This window comes from Pinus tabuliformis, chromosome 3_2 (genome assembly GCF_031772625.1).
Source record: "Pinus tabuliformis cultivar Carrire ecotype Pingquan chromosome 3_2, CPIR1, whole genome shotgun sequence".
Classification (NCBI taxonomy): Eukaryota; Viridiplantae; Streptophyta; class Pinopsida; order Pinales; family Pinaceae; genus Pinus; species Pinus tabuliformis.
The window spans coordinates 1,070,072,569-1,070,081,917 of record NC_142302.1 but is presented as its reverse complement, the minus strand read 5'-3'; the positions used below and the strand labels follow the sequence as shown (position 1 = coordinate 1,070,081,917).

Here is a 9,349-nt window from a genome sequence, read left to right as displayed (position 1 = left end):
AGGAAGCAAGACAGGCAACAAATTTAGCATTCAATTTTGAAATTATATGGAATGAAAGAACGCTGAGAGGTTGACAAGGGCAGCAGATGAATCCTTATCAAATAGAAGAAAACACAAAACATGAATACCTTCCCAAGGCAGAGCAGCAAACTGGATTCTGCCTTTCTCACTTAAAAGTATTCATTTAGAAATGATTATGAAATGAAATGAAAACATAACAAGCTACATATGAAACAAAGGAAAAGACAAATGCTAAATTTACACCACAAGAATCTCAGGAGTTAGAGTTGTATCTTTTCATTAAATCCCTGTCAAAAACTGTACAGTGAAGTTTTCTTTCACAGCTCTCCCACTGTTTGCTAGAACTCAGAACTCTTTACAAATGATTTTTTATGCAATAAATAAGCTCCACTATGAGAAAACAAATCGATCCAAATGGGGAGCTATTACAACTAAAATCTTGAGGATATGAAATGAATTCTATAGACAGAACAATGTTTCATTATTTCACTTGAAACTTTTTTGATGGCCAATAAAAAAGGCGAAAACTGTAGCTGCAGATCATAACTGAAGTGAAGAATAGGAAATCGAATCTTGTTTCTCTGTTGGGGTAGATATTATTTGTTCTAAATTGGCTTTTGGACTTTGACCTTTCACCTTCGTTTTCCATTTGAATAAAACTAATTTTTTAATAAAACTGGCCTTTAAATAAGATTTTGCCTTTAATGATGGGAACAATGAACAATCCCAGCTGCAATTTACTAAGCTCAACATGTGTTTTCAGTTTAAAGAAATTACTTGTGTCATTCGAGGCCGCCTCCTCTGTGTCGTTTATTGAAAGAGAATTGTTTGCATTGCCAGCAATGCCAAAATGCACCACTCCAACTATATTAAAACATATCAGACATCATCTGAGTCATTACACATGCATTCCACATTCCTCTACCGCATTTTACATAGATCACCTTTTTGCCATAGATTGTTCCAATGCGAAATTGTCTCCTCCGATCGATCTGAAGAGAACTGGTCAAGACGTGACAATTTCTGCACAACTTTCTGACTTGAAAGCTTTGCAAATTTTTGAAGCACTTCTACAATTTGAATATCAAAACTCTGGAAGTTCTGCAGCTATAACTAGTTTCTTACTTCAAATCAATTGACAGAGAGATAGGATGGTAAACCGAATCCCTTGCTAGGATCCAAGGCAGCCAATCACTCGTTGGTCAAACAATGAAGGTTCGAACTCCAAAATCTTTGACTGTTGGTAAAATTTGTCTATCCACCCTCAACTTCATGGAGTTATTGCAAGCTTGCAATCTGACAAATGAAACAACTAAGCCACAGAAAACGCAATTTGTAATACAACGATGACAAGCATACTCTATGGCTATACTCCTATATTTTTTTTTTCTTCCTTTTTTATGGATTTACTATGTCCAGTGGCAGTGACATCATTTTGAGCCACCAAAATACACAGTCGACAATGTCAGGGCACTCCTATCTGCAGTGTGCATCTTCATGGTTTTCTGACATCAAGGAAGAGGATTTTGGCCTCTATTTCTCCAACTCATCTGCTTACAACGCTTTCACCAAAACTCAATTGCACATCTTCCATACAGTTCCACGTTGTTGTTCCAATCGAGCATTGTGGCTAAATTCCTTCTGTTGTGAAAAATGAGTGGAAACGAATTCTACACCATTCGCCTGCCTTTGTGGAAAGAATGACATATTGAGAAAAATGCCGCAAGCATCAGCATATTGCAAGTATTGTTGTGCCGCATGTAAGATAGAGGCGTTACTTTTGCAGTGAGAGACCCCAGAACATGAATTTTCTTCCCAAACAGCTACAAGGCCTTCAACCATCTGACGCAAGTTAGAGGCGATTCTTAGAGTTTGAGGTCCCTGGTCAATTAATAAGCTCAATGCGATCCTCAAACGTTCGTCCCAAGGTGAATTCATGCGTTTTTGGGCAATTGGAGTGAATCTGGGCAATTCTCAGGCTCCCTGGATGTGTGTGCCGCGCAGCACACCCAGTGCGCCACTCTGCACTAGTGCGCCACACCAGTCATCCTATACGCCGCACTGGCCAATTTCATCCTTATTTCTTTTGTGGATCACCAACATTGAATCCCCCCTCATAAGACCTTAAGTCCTCAAGGCAAATCACACGGAACCTTCCATTAATTTTTTCTTTTTGGGCACTTGCTAGCCCATGAAGACCTCTTTCTGTCCTTATGCTACCACAACAATCATACAGTTCAAGTGCTTCAACCCCTCCATGAGACTTGCAAACAATTGCAAGCATATTCTCCTTTCCCACATACTCAAATAGTGCCCGACTGATGGCATCATCCTCTACTTTCCCTAACAAGGCAACAACTCCAACCACGTCCTGTATGATAGGGAGTTTTCTTGATTGAACATTCACCCTACTTAAGTGAAGCTAGAGGGAAGCTACAGTGATTCCCTGTCTATTGATTTCTTCTAAAGTATCTTCAACACTGTGTGAATATGGATTTGAATTTTCCTTCCCATCACTTTTTGAAGAAAAGGTACATTTTTTGAGCTCTCTTTCCAAGTCACTCAGAGAACTATTCACTTCACTTAAATTGGTTTCTAATTTCCTCAATTCATCCTCACGCTTTTTAACTTTGGTCCCAAGTTGCTTCAAATCATTCTCCCATTTCGTCATCTCACTCATAAAAGTCTCAATGTACAATCTAACTTCATTCACCATAGTTTGATTACTTATTTGTGATTGACTTGTTGTGCTCTCATCGTAAGCATGACAGATTGCTCCATCATTGAAAGTTTGATCCGGAACACTAACAATCTCCAGCCGTGGATTTGGAAGAATATCAACCTTAATATGCACAAAGAGCTCGGTATGCCAGGAATGGAAAGCTTTAAATTGCAATAGTCTAATGTCTTCTGGAAGCATAATTTTGGGCACCGTACCTTTCCCTAACTGAATTTGTATTGAACAGAACTCAGAGTATACAAATCAACTGTCAACGTATGCTGGAAACCATCCATTTTAGGAGTCACTTTCAAATGTACCATCATACTTTGACCTCTTTTCAGACTAAAAGCCTCCTCAGATAAAACCGATGAAGAATCACCATGATCATATATGTTCCCCTCTTCATCGATGCTATGATTAGATAGTGCAATTTCAGATCCAATTTCTTTTTCTCCATGATGACCAACACCAACGTTCTCCGACATCATTTCAGGAATGAAATCACATATGAGGGAAACTACAGATATATCAATAGGGATATGAAGAGGATTCTTAAACTCAAGCTCCACATTTATAGCCTCTCCAGCAATACAAATATTGCTATCTTTTCCTTTCAAAGATTTGGAAGAAGACCTTGCTGCAGAATCTAACCAGTTACTTGATGTCGGGGATGTCGATGGAACTAATCCTTCCTCCAAATATTGCCATGTCTTTTCTGGTAAAAGAATAGCTCCAGCAGAGGCATATGTACAGTGATCCTCAAAATGAATTCTCAGTGATGTCATATTAATGGCAGGCAACTTCAGTTTGAACATTTCATCTTTTTTACCAACACTCTCAAAAACATGCAGGAAATCTCCCAGAAACATTTCCTGAGTTACAGCTGATTGATGACTACATGCAAGTAATCTCATTAAATGTTGAATGGCTAGTTCTGACTTCCCGATAACAACATACCATCTTCCAAGATTAAAGTGGACATGGTCTTTGATATAATTCCATCCATCGCCTTCAAATACAGGAAGAACACACATATATGCTCTAATGGCATGTTTCCGCTGTCCACATATAGTGTAGCGATTTCCTGCAAGGACAAGATGGAATCCAAATTTCCTGAGCATGCGTGGATTTGCACGCAGATAACAATAGGCTACCTGCTCCAGCAATATACCTGCACGTAAGCTTGGTTCCTCACTAGAGATATGGAAGTAGACATTGGCAGCCTCCTTGAATTGCCCCCTAGCTTTGTGCAATTCCGACCACCAAAGTGCACATCTTGTGGCATATCTCTGACCTGAGGCACCTATTTTCTGATAAGTTGTAAAAGCCATTTCCATGGAATACTCTGCTTCCTTTCTTGATTGATCCAGCATAAATAGTGAAAGTCCAATCATTTCCTGAACACCAGCATAACGCTTCCAAGCCTTGTCAATATTGTAGTCACTGGATAACAATCGATAATTTGAAAGAGCAAGTTCATAATCACGCAACATAAAGGCATAGTCTCCCAAAATTCTGATCTGAGACTCTATCGAACTAAATGTGTAGATGGACCCATTCGAAACATCAGCAGTATCATCCTTCCCCTTATGCCACCAAAGGTTTTTAAACTGATTTTTCAACCCCTTCCTTGTTGCTAAAACCTGTTGATTCAAGGAGCGTATTTTCTGCTCCATGTATGGGATAATATTCTTTACAAAAAATTCTTGCATGAATTCATTAATCTGTTCCAAGTCATTTCTGTTGAAACAACGGCCTAGAACATGGTCAGATGATGAATTATCAAAGATGATGAAACAAAAGGAGTTCAGATATCTTCTGGTAAGATCTCTTCATTTGATTGTGAAGAATTAATACATAGCAGCCTACAATCATGTGGTCCAAAAGTTCCCTTCATTTCCAATAGTATTTCATTTGCTTTGTCTGCAGGTCCATCTTCAATAAAGGAAAACTGGTACTGTATTGAGTAAATGATTTTTCTCGTACTTAATGTTGTCTAGGGGCTTTCAGTCATACACTTGTTGATATGAGATATAACTAGATTAGCTTTGAAAATTCTTGCTCCAACCCCTGTAGATCTTGCTTTATCTCTTTGTGCTGATGATGTTCTGTCTATTTGTGCTTTTGCAGGGATAGGGGCTGCTGAACCTAGCAAGATGGGCAGGGCTGCCTGAAGAGCTGTAAAACCTTATCAACCATGTATTGAACGAACTTAATAATTTCTTCTTTAAAACAAAGTTTTGAAGAAGAATTGTCCTTCAGCATTATTAATAATGTGGATCTTGAAGTGAAACCTTATTGAAGCTCTCTTTGGCCTACAGGCGTTAGTGAACACTTCTGGAGACAAAACCCTAGACTCAAGGATTAAAATGACCCTTTTTTACCAAACTGGTATTTGATGACTGCAAATGATGAGAAATGAACCTTGGTGAATTCGACTTTGATAGAAGACTGAGTCTAACAGACCCAAGGGTTCCTTTCTCTCCTTTCCAACCTAATCCTTGGTATTTTACAACTTTGAGTTTTTTAGGTTAGAATTTTTCACCGCCACACATTCCTTTTTATTCACCAGAAGTAACTATGTCAGAAATTCCTATTGGGAGCGAACCTATTGATCCATCCATGTTTACGAGCTCCCCGAAATCACTATTGTATGGCAGTCCATTAGTTCCTCTTGGATACCAATCACTTAATGGAACTTTTTAGGAGCTTCTTCTTCCCCACCACCTTCTACTTGTTCATTTGGATTATCTACATCTACTGATTAGAGAATGACTTCCATGCATGAAGAATTTACATCATTAGATCAACATATTCACATGGTGGATGGTAATTCAAGTAACCCTCAAGTAACCCTGACTAGCATTTATTAGCATCCTGTGGGGAAACCACCTTATCCTCCACCTAGAGGACAACCTATTTCTAGGGGTCAACATTTTATGAGAACTTATGGTTAGATTCCTTAGCCTCACCTAGATCAACCTGTTCTAAATCAACCTTTACTTGGTACTCCTTATCCTAGGATGAACACAATTTGGAATCCTTCCTTTAATCAATAGTATGTCCAGGTGCTCCACAAGTGCAACCTTTTCAACCTATTCAGCGTACTAGACAAGCTATACCTAAAATACATGTTCTAGATATTGTTGTATCTATCCATCAACTTGTTAATGGAATTCCTCAAACAGTTGTCCAATAACTTATTCAAGGAATTCGTTGAACGCCTGTTCAACAACCGATTCAACGACTTGTTCAGAGTTTACCATAGACCCCTCTTCAAACAATTGTTTCACAACTGGTTAGAAGTTCTCCTCAACCACTTATTCTAGGAGTATCACAAATGACCATTCTAGTAACCCCTTAGCTTTTTGTTCCTCAGACTACTCAGGAAATCCCACAGGTTTTTTCTTATCAAGTTGTTCCTATGGTCTAGTCTATAACACAGTTTCCTATCAAGCAACCCATTGTCGAAATAGTGCAAACACCTTTTCAAAGTGAAGCTTTCCAAAGCCTACCTTTTTAAGGTCAGGCTTACCGGGTTCCACCTTTTCAGGGACAAGTTTTTCAAATTCTGCCTTTCCAAGGTCAAAATTCCCAAAACCCACCTTTTTAAGGTCAACTCATTCAAATCCAACCTTTTCAAAGTTAATTTGTTCAAGGTAAACCTTTGCAAGTTCAACTTGTGCAGGGGAAATATTACTTAGGTCAAATGAGTCAATATCAAACTTTCACGAGTCAACTGTACCGCGGTCATACTTATCAAGTCCCTGTTTAACCTCAACCTAGTATGGTTCACCCTGGTTACTGTTGAGTCTTGAAAATGTCATTACACTTTCACTATTATGTCCATTATATCACCTCCATTTCACCTCCATTTCACTACTATGTCACCACATTCATCCCACTTTCATTATCATTGGGCCACATTTATGTTTTTCCAATCTTTATTAATTCTAAGTTTTTTAAGTGAATTTGTGGTTAAAAATTAGAAAATAATGTGCATATGCTTATACCTAACAAATGGGTTGAGGTTGTTGACATGTGTAGGTTGAAAGGAGACTTCTAGAAGACCCTTATGTGGCACTCTAAGGCCAAATTCGAATTTGGTTAGAAAGAATCATGGGATCATGAGGATATGTGTCACATCTCCTAATTGTATTGTAACTCTAAGAAGACATGTGTCTTATCAGTTCCTATTTTGATTAGGACTCTAGAGGTAGAGGGAGAGATTCATGGACTCTCATTAATGAGATGGCTTCTCATCTTTTGTATAAATAGGAGATATCTCTCCTTCATTTGTTAGTCTATTTAGCTTAAGCTTGTTAGTCTTTTAGCTTGTGAGTTCTTTAGCTTGGAGTTTGTAGTTCTTCCTTGATGGCTTTTGAAAGCTTTGAAGAACTTTGTTGTACTTTGTACTTTTGAAGAATTTGAATAAAGCTTTGATGTTCTCAACATGGAAGGAGATGTGAAGTAGATGTCATGGAGCACATTAGAATGTAAGGTAGAGTAGATTTCATTTTGTAAATTTTGCTTTGATTTCATTATGTCATTTGATTGCTTTCAAGTTGATAGATTAGATTTTTCATTCATGCAATTTTAATTCATGCAAGTGTGTTCAACCAGTTGATTGTAGATTAGTGATGCACATAGCCTTTTAATGACTAATGACATGATAGAATCATCTTGTCCTCCTGCTGATTTATTTTCTGAGTTCTAATTCCAGCATTGTTATTTCTTTCAGTTTTGTTTTGCTCATTTACTTTCCTGCAATTTAGATATCATATCGCTTAACTTGTTCATGATTGCTTCCCATAAGGTAGATTGAGCTGAAGGGTAAAGGATCAGAAGAGTTGAAGTAGTGTGATTAGTTTCCTTTATGTAATTTAATTTCTTGCAATTTAGATATCATATTGCTTAACTTGTTCATGATTGCTTCCCATAAGGTAGATTGAGCTGAAGGGTAAAGGATCAGAAGAGTTGAAGTAGTGTGATTAGTTTCCTTTATGCAATTTAATTTTCTGCAATTTAGATATCATATTGCTTAACTTGTTCATGATTGCTTCCCATAAGGTAGATTGAGCTGAAGGGTAAAGGATCAGAAGAGTTGAAGTAGTGTGATGAATTAGTTGCTTTGCTTTCAGTCTTTGATTTGCTTTAAGTTCAGTTTTTACTTTCTTTTTTTCATACAGCAGCAAGGATACTGGGTCTCATAGTCACTAGCTCATTGTTTGGTTGTTGCATTCTATTTTAATTGAAGTAGCTGCACATTTACACTTTTGTTTAAGTAGCTGCATATTTACACTTTTGTTTAAGATCTTTTGAAGTGCTAAGTTTTGGAAGTTACCATTAGGGACATAGGCCTTGTCTTGAAATCCATACTTGTCTTTTAAAAGTATTCTTAAGACCTTAGAATAGGATTTCCATTTGCATTAGACACTTTAGGAAACCAACAAGAACAAAACCCCAAAAACAACATAAACTATAAAACAACGAAGTAAGAGAAAGGTTAACTAAGCACATATGGTGCACCACACTTCATCAGTTTACGATACCCGGATTGATAATTTATGTAGAGCAATTTAAGACGTTAAATTGACTAGACAGTTACCCTAGTGGATTTCCAATTCCAACTGCTCAGGTTATTCCAGGATATCTTGGATATTCGCTTAGAGGGGTTGGTCTTAATCTGAAAGGTTATTAAACTTTACCATAATATCCTAGCTGGAAGTTACCATTTATTCCAACGTTAGATCTACGAGGTTTATCTCGGTTAACCAATAATCTTATTTATTATTATCCTTTTTGGCTAGTGATTCCTACCAAGTTACCAAGTGACATAACCAAATTTTAAGGTAAATCATGAGAGGATCCATCCAATCATGTCATGACATATCATCTTTGGTGTACGTCGAATTCTTTGATGGAAGATTCCATCCATCTACACCTTTTCCAATGAACTTTAATTGGTTCAACAGCTAAATGGTACATTGAGCTACCTCATGCCTCTTTCCATAACTTTAACTCCCTGGAAACAAAATTTTTAACCAACTTTAAGCTACCAATCCATTATGATACGGGTACCAAACTATTGAATTCTTTAAAAAAATCAAATTCAACTCACATCTCTGATCATATCCATGAATGAAGATGTAGACATCGCTTAGTCAAAGGTTTCATTCCATATCAAATTTTAGATGAATGGTTTACAAAGTTGCTTCTTCTTGTTATTAGGGAAGATGTCTCCAAGGGTGGTGTTGTCACGGAAGAACAAGTAATTGCTCATGCCTAGTGCTTCGACTTAGTCTACACTCAATATGGCACTTTGTACAAAAAATCCTGAATTTACCTCACCCTATGGGTGAACCCATTATTACATCTCCTATAGGATCATGACCTAATTCTTCTAATGGTATTATGGGTTCTATCAGCCAACAGTCTAAAGGAAAAAAGAAAAATTCTAAAAATACTCAAACTTTGGCCATACAAGATACACCATCTGAAAGCCTTCCTCCAAAAAATATTTTAGATATCAACGTTGTAGAATTATCTACTCGCACGACGAAATCAACTGGAAATAAAAAGAAGGTGAAAAGGTAAATAAAAAAA

General features: G+C 37.3%; 1 pseudogene; it reads right to left on the bottom strand.

Moving 5' to 3' along the window:
* Positions 1-2,964: 2,964 nt before the first annotated feature.
* On the bottom strand, positions 2,965-5,367 carry LOC149184377 (uncharacterized; annotated as a pseudogene).
* Positions 5,368-9,349: the final 3,982 nt, after the last annotated feature.